Source organism: Pleurodeles waltl, chromosome 9 (genome assembly GCF_031143425.1).
Source record: "Pleurodeles waltl isolate 20211129_DDA chromosome 9, aPleWal1.hap1.20221129, whole genome shotgun sequence".
Lineage (NCBI taxonomy): Eukaryota > Metazoa > Chordata > Amphibia > Caudata > Salamandridae > Pleurodeles > Pleurodeles waltl.
Window position 1 is genome coordinate 234,094,432 of NC_090448.1, and position 19,542 is coordinate 234,113,973.

Consider the following 19,542-nt stretch of genomic DNA (forward strand, 5'->3'; position numbering starts at 1 on the left):
ATTTGAAAAGGGACTGTATCTCGGCAGATTACCTCGCTACTTGGCTCGCATAGGTCTCGTGGGCTGATGAGCGCTACATGTTTCTGAAACAATAGAGCTTTTAGTCTGCTTAGCTTGTCAATATGAGGACAAATGTCTGCTACTTTTTTCTGTTGCATGGGGGAAAAAGGACATTACTGCAACAAGTTACAATTTTTGAGACCGAAACTATGTAGGCAATTCTGGTTTGCATTCCACAACAGCTCTCGCTGTTTAGAATGATAAAACTTCCATTTGAAGGCACCTGGCACCCTGGTAGAATCAAGGGAACAGGAACTCCCTTCAGATAACAGGCCAAATTTGCTGCAGAAGCATTACAAGCTCCATGCATGGGCATCAGTTTGCAAACCATCTAATGACTCACTGAGGTCTCTCATTCGCTACCGATAAGGAAGACCTCTTTCATGCCACTGAAACATTTGTATGAGCAGGGTAGCTCCCACACCTCATGAATGTAACTATCTCCTAGCCTTTTCATTACTTCCCACAGGAATATGTTTTAAACAAGATGTGAATTGGAGTGGTGAAACTGGCAGATTAATAATCCCATGAATTCAACAGACTCCAGATGGTATTTTCGCCACAGTAAAAGGCAACTTTTCTAACTTTTCCATGTTCAGCATAACATCAGTCACTTCTTTTTTAGCCATTATTTCTTGTTGTTGCATCAAATTAAACACAGCAAACAGATCTTTAGCTCTGACATAATGCCATGGATCACGACCATTCTTCAATGTCTGTTGTGTCAAACCTAACTGCATAATGGACCTAAATTGACTCTGTCCATGTTGTAAGAATGACATATCAGTTTGCATAATGTCAATTGCAGAAGAAATTATGTTTTTAAGAGTGGAAATGTGGTCAGACAATGTGTTAATCCCATCATCTAAAAAGGCTAATGCTTTATATAAGTTTTAAGGATATATTTGCCTTAACAGGGTAGCGGCTTCTTGTGAAAGCTTCCAAATTTCATTGTAAATTGCATATAAGAACCGCTTTTGGGGCCTAACTGAAAATCTTGTAAATCTGTATTATTTGACAGGAGACTGAGGTGTTCTTTTACAGCGTCTAGCGAGGAATGGTTTAACCATTGGTGGGATCATTTTCCTACATTGTATGTTGTCATAATACCCGAATGTTCTGATGACACATAGCAAGGGTCTGGTCCGTTCACTCTGGAACCCCTGTGGAGTTTACAAAACACACATGACAACCATTTGTATCCCCTGGCCACAATAACACCCCTCCAGGACCTGAAAGTGTTGTGTTAAATGTTTCATTTTGGACCCACCCATTGAGTTGCATTAATGTATTCTTGCAATTTGTAAAATTTTGTGGGAGTGGGGATACTGAGCGCCTAGGCAGCTCATTGGCTGCACAGTGTCATTTAAAAAAATAATTTGCAAAGGTATCGGGCATGTTCTAAATAAAGCTTCCCTTACCTGTATTTGCCAATTTTCAGTTCCCCAAACACTCTTTAAGTAAATCAACTTCATCCAATATTCATAGCCTTCTATAGCCAACCGGGAAACAAAGGAATCAGGATAAATCAATTTTGTGTCTGTTAACAGTACATTGTGTATTTCATTTGGAAGCAATTTAAAATAATAAGGCTCAGCGTTTTTAAAATTATGCCCAGAAAAATATGTAAACTTTTCCAAATATGTTTTAGAACTCCCTACTGGTGGGTAAGGACAATGTTCCCATTGTGTGTAATTGAAAACAGTCTTTAGGGTGCTATCTCTATGGCTAAAATGATGTTCATAATAATAATAACAGAACATATCTCCATAATTTTCTTTAAAATACAGTAAAATACTTTAGCTCCCAATCGTCAGAAGCAACCCCAGGTGTTACTACATCATTCATTAAAAGTTTATAAACATATGGAATTTGAAAAGCCTCCATCGGAGAATATATATTTAAAGATACTTTATCCCAACCAATCCCATCAGGAATTGGTATAGCGGAAATGTTCAGAAGGGCAAGTCTTGATGGACCTTATGTGAGTAAAATTGTGGTTTCAGGGCCTCCTCCACCAGTTCGACTGCAGAGCGTTCAGGAAGGTAATGACCATGTATCAGTAAGAAAAAGACATTGACAAACCCAATCCAATGAAGGAAGGCAAGTACAGTTGGTAAGAACCACAGATAGTCCCATGGTCAAATAAAATAATTAAGAGACAATTTATCAGCTTACATGTTTTTGACAATGATGTCGCAGAAGAGGTGGATGCATCAAAGAAGGAGTCATTGAGATCGACAAAATATCCAGAATTAGTTAGTGCAAAAGCTGGAGCCGTGTGAGGAAGTGGAGAACTAGCACAAGTCTCCCTCAGTGGTTTCTTATTAAATGATTCCATCAGTTTGGTTTGCATTTAAGTAGCATTGCTCATTACTTTGGTTGTTTCTTGTTGCAGATGAAGATAGTGGAAAGACCATTTTACGCCTTCCCCAAGCTTGGGGAAGTGTCTGCATTGCTGCTTCAAACCTGTAGGGAACTTCCTGGTCTGTATTGAGAGGGATTGTGTTACTACCAGGAGTACTCTAGGTCTGCTGTGTAGGATCAGCCACATGGTGTAACTTGACATTATCAATGGAGTCAAATCATTTTTCTTTTGATCCAGGCAGCAGTGGTAAAAAAACAGTTCTGGTACTGTGTATTCTCAGGACCGGAACCAGTGCCAATATGAGGGACCAAACTCCTTTGTCAACGCAATCTTTTCTTGCACTAGATCCTCAACTTTTGGAATCCAGCCCATAGATGTTATTGGTGTATTCCTTATTCCCAAGGAGGCGGCACAGGCAGATGTGTTTTAATCATGAAACTGTTGTAATTCCTGCAAAACAATCACATGTTCATTTATGTCAAAAGATGAGTTTGCTGCCTCCGCGCCAGAGCCATCAAGACCTGGAACATGCATTTGTGTTCCAAACAGCACCTCAGTGTGGTGTGCCCTCCCAGGGACCTTCTGGTCAGAATATTAAGTGCTCTCTGGACTCCATACAGATGATTAAGCCAACTACGACCCGCACCTAATACTCTTGCTGTTAATGATTGCTTTAAGTCTCGATTCTTCTGTTCCACTACACTGTTACCCTTGGGATGGTAGGGGGACAAGAAATTAGGGTGGACCATGTGATGGAGTGTCCTCGGCTGAGGACGTCCCTAGGTGCCCCAGGGGTACGGTCTTGGGTCAGGCAGGCCCCGGGGGAACTTCCAATGATGGCTTCCCTTACCCGGAAGTGCTTTGTGCATCTCCCAATGAGAGGGACGGAGGCGCATCAGCAGTGATTTTTTAAGGGCCCGCACCACACAGGAGAGACGGCAACCATCGGAGGAGGGCGCTACCAGGAACCCGACAACAACATCGCCGAGGAGGACAACCCCAACCGACTGCTGCACCTCAGAGCAGGGAACCAGGAGGACACAACGTGCTGAAACCGGCCACACTCTGGAGAGCGTGGCCTAGCCAGGTACGGGACGGGAGGGAAGGTGGGAAGACTAGAACTGGTTGTTTTGCTGGAGATCATATTTGCTGGGGATAAGTGGTTCTGGGATTATTGTTTTCTTTTCATGAGTAGCTCCAGTACAGTATTCTTTAGTTTTACCTAAGACCTTTTGTTTTGCCCACATAACAAAGGACTGGACTCCGGTCTTGGCTGCAGGAAGCCTATTGATTTTTTGATTTTTTTTTTCTCAAACTAAAAACTGGGGCCTCGAAGTAACCATTTGTTCAGAAAAACATTTAGTCAAACAACAACAGGAACAGAAAGAGAACACAAGAGACGATAGTCATACCAATTTATATTATTCAGATAACAAAGTAAAAGAGATCAAGAGATAGAAAATTCAGCAAAAGTCAGTGAAAGACAGAAAAGAAAAGACAACTGTAACCAGAGAAAAAGAGAGAGAAAGGAAAAGGAAGAAAGGAAAACCAATCGGAAATAGAGGAAGGGCAGAGGGTGGCAGCGAGAAACAATAAGGAGAGATCAACAGCAGAGAAGAGAGACAGAAAGCGAGAATGAGGGAAATCCCGCCCAGAGAAGCGACAGAGAAAGAATAGAAGAAGGAACTGGAGAAGGAAAGGATAGAGAATAAAGAAGGATATACTTACCAAGATCCCTGTGTTCCTCCTGAGTTGACCCTGGGGAAAAGAAAGAAGATCAAGAGAAAAGCGTGAAGTCCTACAAAGAAGGCAAAGAGAAGAAAAGAGTAGAAGCCCACCAAAGACAACAGTATAAGAGACTAGTATTACCATATTTTACTTTAATAAACCATTCTATAATCATACTGTTATAAGTACATGAGAAGCGGAAGGGAAGACCATAGGAAACGAACTGTCATTCACAAATAGGAAATTAACTGACATTCACAAATCTTGTAAATATTGTATTTAAGATAATACTGTTATTTATGTTTAAGATATATATTAAGAGTATTTAACTTAATGTAAATAAATAACTAATGGTACGCTCCTGCTTACCTTGGAATGTTGGCCAATGGATTAGCTGGGAGTTTTCTCTGCAATGTTGAGGGTGCTCGAATGGATTGGTCTTGAGGAGTTCATGAAATAAACAGCTGAACCTATGTTGTCTGTGTGATTACTACACTTACTATTGCGTCCCTCCATTTTCTGACCCCTCTTACAGACCCCTAACAAAGTCAGGGTGTCCCTGAATGCCCTTAAGGCCAAGACAAGGCCCTGGTCCGAGTGGAAAGCCGCAACTGCATATGTACCATTAAAGACTTGCAAATCTTTAATAGTAGTTCGAGCGTCAGCTGGTCATTGTGGCCATACCCATAGAAATATGGAGCATGACTCACACCAACCAAAATATATTTGTATGCACCATCATGTGTCAGAGGACCACAATGGTCCAGGTACATAAATTGAAGTGGTTTGTTGGAAATAAGAAGGGGTGTCTGCGGTGGGCGTTTGATAGTGGACTCTTTAATTTGTTGACAGATGTCACAGCAAAGGACATAGTGTTCTGTCTGTTCGTATAGACCTGGCCATCAATAGCATTTTTGTAGTAAAGAAATAGCAGCCTTACCTGCATGGCCAAAAGCAACCCCCTCATGTGCCACTTTTATCAACTCAGATCTTTGGTCTTGGTTGGGGATCACACAATCACAAACCTCGGTATTGTTACTAAGGTGTTATTCATGCTAGTTATGCGGTAGGAATATTTGTAAGGATATGCCTTCGGTAATGGCTTGCCGTCAGCTGAAGCTTTCACAGCAGTCAATGTTTCATCATCCAGCCTCGTTTGTGAACGAGTATTTGCAGCAACAGAAGCTGTAGCTACTGCTGACTTGGCCGCTTCACCAGCCAAGGTATTGCCTGTAATGTGTGTTCTTACACGTTGGTGTCCCAGTGTATTGACTACATGGACATTGGGTAGAATCTCTTTCAGATCTGCTGTTTTTCCCCTAAAGTAACATGAGTTTGGTGGTGTTGCCTTTTGAATCTCTGAACCCATTCTGATGCCAGTAATGCAGATATTCATTGAAGGACTGGACACAGTAGTGCGAATCACAGACTATTACCCTTGGTTATTCTGGATCCGTGTGTTCCAGTGCCATCACCAGAGCCTTGAGCTCTGGTAATTGTGCAGTGTAGTCACCTAGGGTCTGCCTGTAAGTATTTTGTGGCTGAAATTCACCATTTTTCATGTAGTCACTCACAGCCGCGCAAGCGCAGAATATTTGTGTTTAATGCCTACGGCTTGTTGGGCTGAACCATCAGTGTGAATAATTGTTTGATATTGATCAATAGGCAAAGTGTTTGCTGGCATTGGATATTTCATTTCGTATTGAAGGAATTCTGGAGTTTGTAATTTGGGTCGAAGATGTAATCAACATCAGTGGCCCTCAGAGACGTTGCCTATTGGATCCAACGTGGATGTAATGCTTTTGCATTTGGACAACTGGCCTTTGTGATAGCTTCAAGAGCTGGGATTTGAGACATGACAATAACGTCTCACCCCTGAGTCAGTGGTCTCTCTTTAATGACGGCTATCCGAACAGCAGTCAGAATCTTTTCTGTGGGAACAAAGCGTTGCTCTTCTGTGGAGGACAGGTGTGATTTGTATGCAATAGGGGCTATATCACCCTCATTGAATGTTACATAGGTGAAGCCAATGGCACCAACAATTACTCTGATGACCAAATGTGTTTTGTTGTCCCTTATGTGTAAGTGTTTTGCTGCAAGCATGTCTTGTTGCAATGCTCCGAGAATGTGTGTGTGTTCGACTGTCCAATATTTGCGTGAAATGTTGGGACATATTAAATCATATAATGGTGCGTAATCGGGAATGTAAGTTCTACATTTTTCTAGAAAGGTGGGCGCTAGGCTCTTGCCTTTATCTGATAACTCGTATCCCCAGAAAAAGGACACCGAGAAAGGCAATTTTTGTTTTCTTAAAATTGGATCTGTAGCCGGATTTGGCAAACCGCACAACTATGTGGGCCACCCGTTTTAGGTGGTAAATAAAATCATCATCTTTTAGACAGATGTTGTCGACATGGGACAACACCTGTTGGAAATTGGGTCTCTAGTTGGCAGTCAGTTTGCACCCTGTCCAAGTAGGGCCCCTCAATCTAGTCAGGGTAAGGGAGTCAGACACCTAAGCTAATCCCTGCTCAACCCCTTGATAGTTTGGCACAAGTAGTCAGGCTTATCTCAGAGGCAATGTGTTAAGTACTTATGCGCACACGTACACATACACACACACACACACACACATGTTGCCATCCTTGTGGGGACTTGTTTGCCAATGTCTTACAAATATACCCATAACAGAAAAATGTTAATAAAAAATTCAAAATACAGTATCCTGCTACAAATCTGCAAATGTGATGTTATTTAATCGTGCGCAGAGAACCCTCATTGCGGGGACTTGGACGCGTGTTACCATCCTTGTGTGGACTCACTCAATAATGATAGTTTCTGATTTAATACATTCATAAATAAGTGGCTAGGTGTTATTTGTGAGTGTTGTGCCTAAATTACATTACAGTTTAGTAATATATGAATAGATCATTGTGTCTGAGGAGCACACAGAAAATAGATTTTTCTGAAAATTCATTTCTCAGAACAAAACTATAGCATATCAATTCCATGGAAAGGGATTTACATATATCTAGCCTATTGCTGAGTGCTCACAAACTTTAAGGGATAAGAAAACACATAGTTCAAGTAATTTAGATGCCAAAGATTCTGTAATGTGGTCAGATGAGAAAGACTAGTTCAGATTACTTAGTTGTTTTTCATAACTAGTCATCACCCTCTTCGTAGGGCTGTGCAAATATAGGCCCCAAAAATATGGCATGTGATTATAGTAATATTCTAGAGCTGACAAAAAGAGTGTCTGATGATATTCATTTTCAAGCCCCTGCAGAGATAATGCACAAATATAATGATGCCCAGGTCACAGCAGATACAGCATGTAATATAATCATGGCCAGTTACCCACAGATGTAATGTTTGTTTATAGTCATGTTCAAGTCTGCCCTGGGATAGTGATGATCATGCTGCAGCTCATGCAAACATAGTGTGTTATTACAGTAACTCCCAGGTCCCCACAGTGATAGGTGTGATTATAGTCATGCCCTTGTCCCCACAGAAATAGTGTGTGATTACAATGATATTCAAGTCCCCAAAGACATTGGGGGTCATTACAACCACAGGGTTGTTTTGGCGGATTTCACCACCAGCAGGCTGGCGGTGAAATCCTGGGGATTATGACCGCAGCAGAAGCACCGCGGTCGCACCGCCGGGACCGGCGGTTTCGCGCCACTTTAGTCCCAGCGGGAGTAATCCTCCAGGGCAGCGCTGCTTGCAGCGCTGCCCAGGGGATTACGAGTCCCGCTCACACCAGCCTTTTCATGGCGGTTTGCACCGCCATGAAAAGGCTGGCGGAAAGCGGAGTCGCGGGGCCCCTGCACTGCCCATGCCCCTGCCACGGCCCCGTGCAGCTTTTCACTGTCTCCATTTGGAGCCGGCTCCTGTGTTGCGCCGAGATCCCCGCCGGCCCAGCGGGGATCTCATAATGGCCGTGGCGCGAGTGCGGCCGCATTGGCGGCCACCCGGCATTCAGACCTTGGCGGGCGGAAGGTGGTAATGACCCCCATAGTGTGTGCTTATAGTCATGTTCAAGTGCCCAATGGGAGAGTGTGTGATTATAGTCATGTTCAAGTCCCTGTAAAGATAGTGTGTGATTACAATGATGTTCAAGTCCCTACAGAGATAATTTGTGATTATAGTCATGTTCAAGTCCCCAAAGAGATAGTGTGTGAATATAATCATGTTCAAGTCCCTACATATAGGATGTTATTATGATGGTCATGTTCAAGCCCCCTTAGAATTAGTGTACTGTAATAGTCATGCTGATGTTCATGCAGAAGTAGTATGTTATTACAATAATGCCCAGGTCCCCACAGATAGTGTTTAATTATAGCCATTCTCAAGTCCCTCTAGAGTTCGTGTGTGGTTATATTCGTGTCCTAGTCCCCTCAGAGATAATTTGTGATTACAGTAATGTTCTATTCCCATACAAAGAGTGTTACGATTGACATGTTCAAGTTTCTGGAGATATGGAGTATTTTTATAGTCATGCACAGGTCCCTGCAGAGATAGTATGTGATTATAGCGATTCCCAAGTGCCCTGCACAGATAGTGTTTGATTATAGTCATGCTTATGTCCTGCAGCAATATTGTCTGATTATAGTGAAGCTCAGGTTCCTTAAAGAGACAATGTGAGCACAGGCCCTCTAAAGAGATAGTATGGATTATAGGGATGCACACATCCCCACAGAGATAGTGATAGTTAGACCTGTAGAGGAACTGTGTGATGACTGGCAAGTTCAAATCTCTATAGGGATAGTCTTTTTATGATAGACATGTTGATGTCCCTGCAGAGATAGTGTGTGATGAAAGTTATGTTCAGGGCCACTGGAATTATGTGATTGTGTAGCTGCTGCTATTTTCCCATAATTATAGATTTGCTGTAATTCCCACATAAATCATCTGCCGCATGGTCTGCAGATTTTAACAAAAACAATTTTTGTTTCTAGCACTAACAGATCAAATGTTACAAAAAATGCAGTGACACGTGTTGCCGCACAATGGAAAGCCTACTAGCAAAGTTTGACTGGTCAACTTTCTGAAGCTTGTTGCTGTATTTGGGTGTTAAACGGGTACTAATGGGGTGCAGCCAACACCCTGACAATGTTACCAAGTTAAAATATGATGAAATGATGAAGTAATGCTTTTACAAAACATGCTGCATTATGCTGCATAATTTGTCTTATCTGCCCACATAATTTACTCAACGCTGCCACTTAATTTGACCCTCTTCTGCTGAATAATTCCAGTGACCCTGGTTATGTTTTAGCACCACAAATGTAAAGTGTAATTTGGATGCCTAAGTCCCCACAGAGCTAGTGTGTTATGATATGCATGTTCATTCCCCCCAAAAATAATGTATGGTTGAAAACTGAAAATATTGATTCCCAAGTCCCCACAGAGATACTGTATTATTATGGGGATGTCCAGTTCCCCACAAAGATAATGTGTGATTACATAAACGCCAGGGTCCCCACAGAGATAGTGTGTGGTGATACCCATGTTCAATTCCCTGTAAAAATAGCGTGCAATTGATTATACTGATGGCCAGGTCCCCAGAGAGATGATGTGTGATTCTAGGGATGCCCAAGTCCCCACAGAGATGGTGTGTGATAATAATTTTACCATGATTGCCAAAGACATAGGGGGTGATTCTGACCCTGGCGGTTCAGTACCGCCGGGGCCAGGGTCGGCGGGAGCACCGCCAACAGGCTGGCGGTGCCCCGCAGGGCATTCTGACCGCGGCGGTTTGGCCGCGGTCAGAAAGGGAAAACCGGCGGTCTTCCGCCGGTTTTCCGCTGCCCTGGGAATCCCCCATGGCGGCGCAGCTTGCTGCGCCGCCATGGGGGATTCTGACACCCCCTACCGCCATCCTGTTCCTGGCGGTTCGCCCGCCAGGAACAGGATGGCGGTAGGGGGTGCCGCGGGGCCCCTGTGGGCCCCTGCCGTGCCCATGCCAATGGCATGGGCACGGCAGGGGCCCCCGTAAGAGGGCCCCACTGGGTATTTCAGTGTCTGCCTAGCAGACACTGAAATACGCGACGGGTGCAAACTGCACCCGTCGCACATGCCCACTCCGCCGGCTCCATTCGGAGCCGGCTTCCTCGTGGGGAGGGGTTTCCCGCTGGGCTGGCTGGCGGCCTTCTGGCGGTCGCCCGCCAGCCCAGCGGGAAAGCCAGAATGGCCTCCGCGGTCTTTCGACCGCGGAGCGGCCATATGGCGGTTCCCTCCAGGCGGGCGGCGCCCGCCGCCCGCCAGGGTCAAAATGACCCCCATAGTGTGTGATAATTCTCATGTTCAATATCCAGCAAAGATATAATGTGATTGAATATATTAATTCCCAGGTTCCCACAGCAATAGTGTGATTATTGTTATTGGATGCCCAAGTCCCCTCAGAGATAGTGTGTGATTATAGTCTTATTCAAGTCCCCACAGAGATAATGCGAGGCAGATTTACAAATCTTTCACACAACGCAGCAAGACAGCTTGCTGCTCTGCATGAAAGGAAGAGGTCAGGAATGCACCATATTTACTAATATATGCTGCAGGCCTGCTCTCTCTGTGATCTGGCTCACTCTCTGCTGCCTTGCGCCAAAGCAGGCACCCTTCAGCGGTGGTGCAAGGGTGCCTGTATCACAGGCAAGTTTGTTCTTGTGCTAACAGTGGCAGCTTTCTGCACAAAAACAATCCTTAGAGGTGATTTTCTATTTTTACGTATGCTGCACACTTAGAAAGAAGATAAAATAGGAAGGAATAAAGATGTTTTTGCTTGTTATGTCTCTATTGGGAAGGTGTACAATTCGAGTGCATTCTCAGGATTTCTGCTCTTAGTAAATCTGGGAATGTTTTAGAAAGCACGAGTGGATGCGTTGGAACACCCACTCTCCACCCATGTTATGCCTTTCCGGCACAGAGTAATGCAAGGCAGCAACTCGTGCTACCTTGCATTACTCTTGATTTACTCCGTAACATAGGGCCATACAACGTGGCCTTGCCTTGCTTAATACCTATCAATGAAGCCCTCACATTGGCTTTTGCCATGTTGCGTGGTGCAATGGCAATGCAAGAGCTTCATAAACCTGAGCTGGTGTAATTACAGTGACGTTAAAGTCCCCACAGTTATAGTGCATGATTATAGTCATATTCAAGTATCCCTTCCTTGCCCCATATTTTTTTTAATTTCCTCTAGAACAGGGGACTGAGTCATCAAATACTAAGATGGCTGCTGTAGCATCTTCCCCAGACTGGTATCCACTGAATGACCTGGCCACACACAGAGCTGTAAATCACACATCTTTATTCCTCTGCTGCACCTTTGAACTCTAACATTCTAAACCAAGCATTCATTACATTCTATTCTAGTGATTACATCACACTGATACGGGTTCCTTGGGGAGACAGAAAGGTTCAGTTCTAAAGCATTCAAGACACTGCGGGCCAGATTTACAATAGGTGGCACAGTGAGGCTGCTGTGCCAAAATTGGCAATGCTGTGCTGCGTCACATCTAAAACACAGGAATGCACCGTATTCACAAGTATACTGTGCACCCCTGTGTTTCCGCCTGCATGGGTGCTAAAGTTGCTGCCAAGCGCCAACGCAGCCACCCTTGCTTCAAAGTACAAGGATGGCTGCGATGAGGGGAAGATTGTTTTTGTGCAGGAAAGGATACCTTCCTGTACAAAAACTATTTTCTATGGCGATTTGCTATTTCTATGTGTGCAGCAGAATGCAGCACACATAGAAAGAGCAAAAAACAAGGACAAATGAATGCATTTCTCCCCGTTGTGCAATGCCAACTCCACCCCTGGCTTGGCTTTAGATTTTGCCACTGCCACAGATTTACGAGTTCTTGTAAATCTGGGGCAGCGTCAAAATGCAATGGGTGTTGCTGTCGAATGACCACAGCAACACCCAATGCATGCTCCTTCCACGCAAAGTGCTGCGTGTGAGGAGGCCATATTTACAAGGTGGCGTTAAGCCACAAAAAGTGGACTTTCGCCACCTTGTAAATACGGCGCACTGCACAGCACCACCAGAGTGTTACAAAAAGTGCTGGTCCGGTGGCGCTAGGGCCTTGTAAATCTAGCCCTACATCTCCCACCTGTTAAATAAAAAAATTGCAAATTTTTAGAAAATCATGAGACAGACACAAATATCTACATATATAGAGAAACATGTAAAACTATCTCTCTTAAATTAATCTTCTTGGTGCTTTTATATGTCGACCTGATCTGGTTACTAAAAGCTGTAAACTCTTGTCTTCAATGTCAGAGATTGCCAATGATGTTAAGGAATCAGCAACAGTCATTGAAATTTCAGAATCAGTCTTTTCCGATCTCGATTTGAAGACCAATGAAACACAGGCCTGAAGTGAGAAGAATCTCTGGTAAGGGACTTTCGAGGATGTCGGGCAGTCACCATGTGTCCTTTGGTAGACACTACTGGAAAAGGTTCAGCATCGTAAGAAGCATCAGTTTATCTTCTCCATAACTGTTGAGCAATCACTCAGGGCCTGATTTAGATCTCGGTGGAGGGGTTACTCCATAGCAACGATGATGGATATCCCATCATTTGGATCAAAATACCATAGAAAACAGTGGTATTTCGATTTCAGGGAACCGAATATCCATCAGTGTTGCGATGGAGTAATCCCTCTGCCCAGATCTAAATCAGGCCCTCAGTCTCCTTTTCGGAACGAGAGGTCTTTCGCATGTCTCCTCCAGTCTGCATACACTTTAGTTTTCTTTTTTTGAACCAAGTCTCTTGGATGAATTAGGGTTTTCATTAGTATCTCTCTTTCTGGTCCTTTGAGGTATCTTGGTTGCCATTGCTCTCCTGAACATCAAAGTTGCAGGACTTTTACCTGTGGTTGAGTGGGGTGTTGAACGATACACTCGTAGAGTAGAGTTTTGTACTGTTTTGAGACTGAGCTCCTTAAGAGTTCTACGCTGCAATGCTTTCTTTAGTACACTTAAAACACTCAACAAGTCTATTGACCTGTGACCATAAGGGTATGATCTTTTGATGCTTTATCTGCAGATACTCAAGCAATTCTGTTGAAGGGTGAATCATTGTCAGACTTCACAATGGCAGGTAAGCCCCAAATTGGAAAAATGCCATTAGATTGTTCAATTGCTCACTCATTTGTCTTGGATGAGAAATCTTCGACCAAAGGAAAATATTAATCTATGATCACCATTAAATAATGTCCATTGTCGAGTGGACCAAAGAAATCAATGGATATTCTTTCCCAGGTATGTTTATGGATTCTGACATGTTCAGAGTGTGTTGCGTGACTTTGGCTGACAGACAGTTGCATATGTGACAGGCTTTGAGTTCTTTTCAACTCTTTCATCTAGGTATGGAAATGAAACTCAGTCTTGGAGAGCTCTCTTTATATCAAAAATACCACAATGTCCTTCTTGAGTCACTTCTATCACCTTTTGTCATAGACTCTCTGGAATCAGGATTTCCAATCTTCACAATATATCTCCTTCCAGAGTTATGGACAATTTGTCTTTAACATACTTTTTCTTCTGATAATCACTATCATTACTGAAAGGTAAAACATGTTTGTTCCATGACTGATGTTTAATTATGTCTTTTAACTTTAGCAGGTTACTATCATGACTCATAGAAGTGACAATCTGGGCTAAAGACACAGTAGCTGGTGTACTTGAGCACCGCAAGATCTTCAACGGTGATTTGCCATGCTCTATCAATATTTGATTGATTGACTTGATAATAAAATTGATGTAGGCCTCGGCTGTTTTGGAAGGAGTAACATGACCTTGAACAGCCAGTCTCAAAAAATGGTCAGCAGGATTTTGATCCTTTCCTGGTTGATGCACAATTATATAAACATACCCTTGCAATTGCTGTCCCCATTGTTTTATGCAAGGAGGCCTCTTGGCGTCCGCAAAGCTTAATGATCAGTCACCAGCATAAAAGGCTTTCCGTACAGAAATACATGGAAATGTTCACAAGGCCATACTACACCCAAACGTTTGTTTTCAGGCAGTGAGTAAGCACTTCAGGGGGTAGGGAGGACACTGCCTGCCATACCTGCACACAATTTGCCCAGATGATAAATGTAGTACTTGATACATATCACTCCTTTCAGTTGAAAGTCTTTTGTTTTCACAATTGGTGGGGCAGCCACTGCTGCGTATTTCTAGATATGTGTTTCAGGATGTTTTTTCTTCCTCCGTAGGGAATAACAATTTAAATGTGGGGGTGCCTGCAATACTGCAGACAGTCTTCTCAGATCTCTATATCACTCACAGACTTCAGGCACATCCCATTGGGCTTGCCAGCCCACTAACCCAGCAAGAAGCCACTGCAAACAAGGGGGAGGGAGCACACTGCCTAGCATTTCTCCTGTCACCCAATTTAAAACATTTTTGCAGTGTTGTGATTCAGCTGGACTTTCACAGGAGCCAGTGTGGTCCCCTTTGTTCTTGAGAGAGTCATTCAAAAGGCCTACATGGCAGGGCTGGCCACCTGCTGGTGGTGAGCAGCAAGCCTTAGAGCAGACCAGGCCCTGCGGCCAACACATGCATGGCCAAAGGCCTTGCTTGGGTGGGGGTGGCTACCTGCGGGCGGATGGGTGTTGGGCCTTGCCACAACTCAGGACCTGCTGCTAGCACCATGCCACGCACTGCCATCTTGCCTCAATGTAAAGCCAATAAAAGTGTATGGTTCAAAGACCTCTAATGTGTTGTAGCTCCTCCATACTTTCTTCCTCTGGTGTTCCTTTGCATCTTCATGGTTCTGCTAAGTCCTAGGGTGAAAATTACATTGTCTTACATATATTCCTCAGGGAATCCACTGTTACCTATATTCCAACCCTCAGAATTCAAGGCTCTGTCCCTCTGTCACTGTAAGTGCGCGGTCCATTGTGTGGCACCCATCCATGCAATACAGTCCTCTCCTCTGCTGCAATGCCTCACTAGTTTAGGTGTCTGAGAAACATTGTGTCCAATGTGACAGATCCGAAAAGCACAGGTGGTCTCTGTCATGCCACACCCTCAGCACTCTACTCTTTCCAGTTAAGGAAAGTTTTGCTTTCAGTAACACACTCTGCGCTCCTGCCGATTCACTTCACCTCCACTGGTTGCCTCCTGAAAATCTCATGGTTAAGCCAGTGTTCCTCTCAATCTATACAACAACTGCATTGGCATTCAGGGTGTGGGTATTATCCCTTTCAACTTCTACACCTCAAGACATGTACTCAAATTTCCTTAACCACCAGGGGCATGTCAGTTCAAAATCTTCCACTCAGAAGTACCTTTGCCGCCTCACATATCCTTCAGCCTCATTCCCCAGCTATTGTCCTGCCATCTCAGCTTGTTGCATTTCTTAGTAAAGTTGAGCTCTATAGATCCTTCTGGTTGTGATCTTCGGCCAGTTGCACACAGGAAACTAAGCTGCGTCTGTCAACCTTCCAACACCTTGCCCTTGTGAATCTCTGGAGCAGCCTGATTCCCTTGAGCGATCTTCACTCTATAAGTCTTAGGTGTCCATTTCACTCACATCCTGCTCTGTTGGAGGGGGGCTGTATTTACCACCATTGCTAACTCAGTGTGTTGATGTGACTCTGAAGGCCAGATGGTAGTGCTTTCAGTCTCCTGTCACTGTATTTTACCATGAGTTTTAGGATCATCCAATAAATTCAGTTACTGTATTTTTCACTGGCCACAATGCCATAAGGAAATATTTTCACAACTGTAATATAAAGTATGTTATTTACTCATGGGCATTCCTAAACATGAAAACAAATGTTAATCATGTGTAGGCTTTACTTACAGGTTGAACAGGTTGAACTAGAATTGTGAATCAGGGCCTCTTTTGGGTACAGTTAAGAAGCAACATGATTCAAAGTATCAGGAGTTGATACATATGATAAAATAATATGGTAACTATATGTAACCCAGAGGGAGATGCTTTAGATGCCAATCATGTTTGTATTTGTTTCTACTGATTCAGGATTCACTAATACATTTGCCCTGTCATACTGTGAATGAAGAGCACTACCCAGAGCACTTTAATGTTATGATTTTGTAGCCACAACAAAATCTTAATTGGGGATTTCTCCTATTTGCCACGTGAATTCACCTGACAGTGATTCTGTAGAGTGTAGAGAAAGAAGATAAGCATAGTTTGATTTCATCTTCGAATATTAAAATTTATGCTCCATGCAAAATACAGTCTAGCTGAAGACACTGTAGACATTACCTTACTACTAACCACAAGAGGTAGTCCAAATATGTGGAAAAAATGTGCAGAAGCTTTGAGGAAGATTTGACTACCTTCTGCTGGAAAAAAATTATAAAAGTCTAAAAAAACTATGCAAACTGTAACAACATATATTAAGATCTAATATACTGAATGATTAAACTAAGAAACAGAAGGTTTACAACTAAACTCAGTCTATATATATATATATATATATATATATATATATATATATATATATATATATATATATATGGCTCTCTCCCAGGAAGCCTGTCCCAATCTGCACACTGTTCTTCGGGCAATTCTGAGAGACGGCACAAATCCAGTTCGACTAGTTGCTTTTCAAAAGGGATTTATTGTTTCATTCAATAAAGTGCAATGTGTGAAGTGCCACAAAGAAAACCTGGCCCGTGCATTTCGGCAAAAAGCCTTCAACTGGGCCATATGTATATTTATATATATATCTTACTTAGTGGCAGTCGCCACTACGTAGTTATAATTAGCACCATGTTTCCATAGAAAAAACATTTTTTGACTTGCCTGTATCTTTGGTGCCGTTTGACAAATCTTCATGACATTTTTTTAGAAAAAAGTGGCCCAGTGATTCTTGTTGCACACAGGAAGTTTCAGGGTGATCCGTAAAGCGGGGGTTGAGAAAAAAGGGACTAAAAAGACATTGTGTTTCACGTGTTAATTCCCATAGGACCTGTCAACACGTCTACAGCCCGAACCACTGAACGGAGTAGCACCAAATTTGGCAGAAAGCTAGCTGCCGGTAAGCAGACTGTGCTTTTTGTTATTGGGTGTAAATCCGTTCAGTAGTCTAGGAGATATTTAAGGGCATATAAATGTGTATATCTCTACCTGCGAATATTTTGTGAATAATTCATGACAATTCATATACGCAGGTGAAAATAAGTGTTGCAATTGGCTGACCTCAACCTGACTAGAAAGTTGCAACTGCCATTTTATTTCAAGGACTCCAGGGTGAAAATTCAAATTGAAAGTGGCATTAGGGGTCAGGGTGATGGTACCCTGACCCCAGGGGTATGATATAGGTGTTTTTATGGACAAATTATCGGTTTAATATAATTCTGCGCCTTGGCGCTCTGTATTGGTGAAAATTCACAAATCTTTGTGAATATCCAAGAATTTTTGGCAAAATATTTGCAATTATGTAAAAATTGGAAAGAGAAACCAAATACGGATTCACAGACTAATACATTCACTCATACTCATTCATTTACCTATACTCAGAGGCTCAGGCACCAACTCGCAGACCCACTCAGACACTCATACACCCACTCAGACCCACTCATAAACTTGCATGCCCACTTTCAGACCCAGTCAGACACTCATGCATCCACTCACACATCCACTCACACATTCACTGACAGAGACAGGCCCTGTAGCCGACCTGCGCTGTGCACGGGCAAAGACCATGTGTACCGTGGGGTTTGGTGGTTATAAGGCCAGGCCTTGTGATCTTCAGTTGTGTGCGGCAGGGCTTGGAATAACATATAGAGATTAAAATTACTTTACGTTAAAAAATCATAGAAATTCACTGGAAAAAAAACAAAGGTTACGGAAACGCTATAGTTAGGTTCTGAATTTACTCGTGCAAGACCATAGAAATTCAGCAGTTATAGTCAGAGTTCTTTCAAGTAACTATAACTCGAGCCTTTGCCATGCACAGCTAATGATTCCACATATTATGTCATTGATGAGATTTTGTATGGCATCTTTTATATCATTGCAACATTTACAATAACATTATTGATAAGAAAACTGTGCATAGCAAAGGGCGAGTTAGTTACCTTAGGGGTCGAGCTAACTATAAAATTCCTATAACCTTCTTTTTTTCTGTGAATAAAAAAATATATATATATTATATATTGGAGTTTGTAGGACTTTCTACTCAAACCTCATGCTCCACTTTGGGGAAAAGCATTTATAATGACAATCATTGGCTTACAACAACAATGCATTCACATCAAAATACATTTATATAGGTTCTAGCAATTAAAATATATGGCTTCTGCTGCAAAAAGATAATCTAGCACAGGCCACAGCCTTATAAATGTTTTGTTTTTGTTACAAATACTGTTAAATATTGTTAAACTTCCAGCACGTTTCATAATAGTATGGAAATACCACTTTGGGCCTGAAACAGATTGCGGTGGACGGGCTATCCATCACAGTTAACCCGTCTGCTGAAATGTATATTCGTCCCTTTAAGTTCTCCCTTGTGAATTGCAAAAAAACTATCCGCAGGTTGTAGTTACATGTTTTAAACCAAAGGCTAAAAGGTATCACAGAAATAGAGGTAGACTGATGAGGCTACTAACTAAAAACAAGGGTCTCGCATTAGCTCGAGTTAGAGCTACTAGCGCGCTGCGTGGAAAATAAACAGATAAAGTAGTCCGGACATCATGCTTAAAAAACATCAAACCTCGTATGTATTTAGTAGTTTACCGGCGCTGCCTAGGTGGGCTAAGTACCGGATAAGGCATGACATATGCATGCCTTTCACAAATGAAAGCAAGCGGATTTTGAAAGGCAAGCCCACAAACCAATGTAAGTGACTGACCTGACATGGATGTGGTTGGAAGCCCAAAGAGATTACAGAATAGAACAGAGCGCCTTGCGCTCGCCCATAAAGAGAGACACTTTAATTATCCTTCAAAGTTCATGTTTACTGGGCACTAAAAACATGCATCCTCGCCTGCTGCAGTCAGTCACTTGCTACTTGTTTTTGAAAAGGAAATGAATGAAATGCAAGCTCTTGGGCGTTCCCACTCTGCATTGTCTTCACCCATCACCTATTAAGTGGCCTCATCGGACTTTGAATAGGCGTGAATCTCCCCAAAGACACTGTTAAAGCTGTAACTTAACTCCCAATGTACTGGAGAGAAGAGCATTGTCTACAACAGGAAAAAACGTGTGCAAGTTTAAATAAAAGTAAACGTGTCATAGGGAATACTTCATTGTTTTGTATTAGGGCTTTTAATGAATATTATAGCATTGCTTGCCTGCTAAAAACGAGCCAAAGAGGAAAATCAATGTTAACTGTAAGAATTCATGAGCAGGTGTAATATTCCAGGGTCCTCCTGCAACTGAGTCACATTTG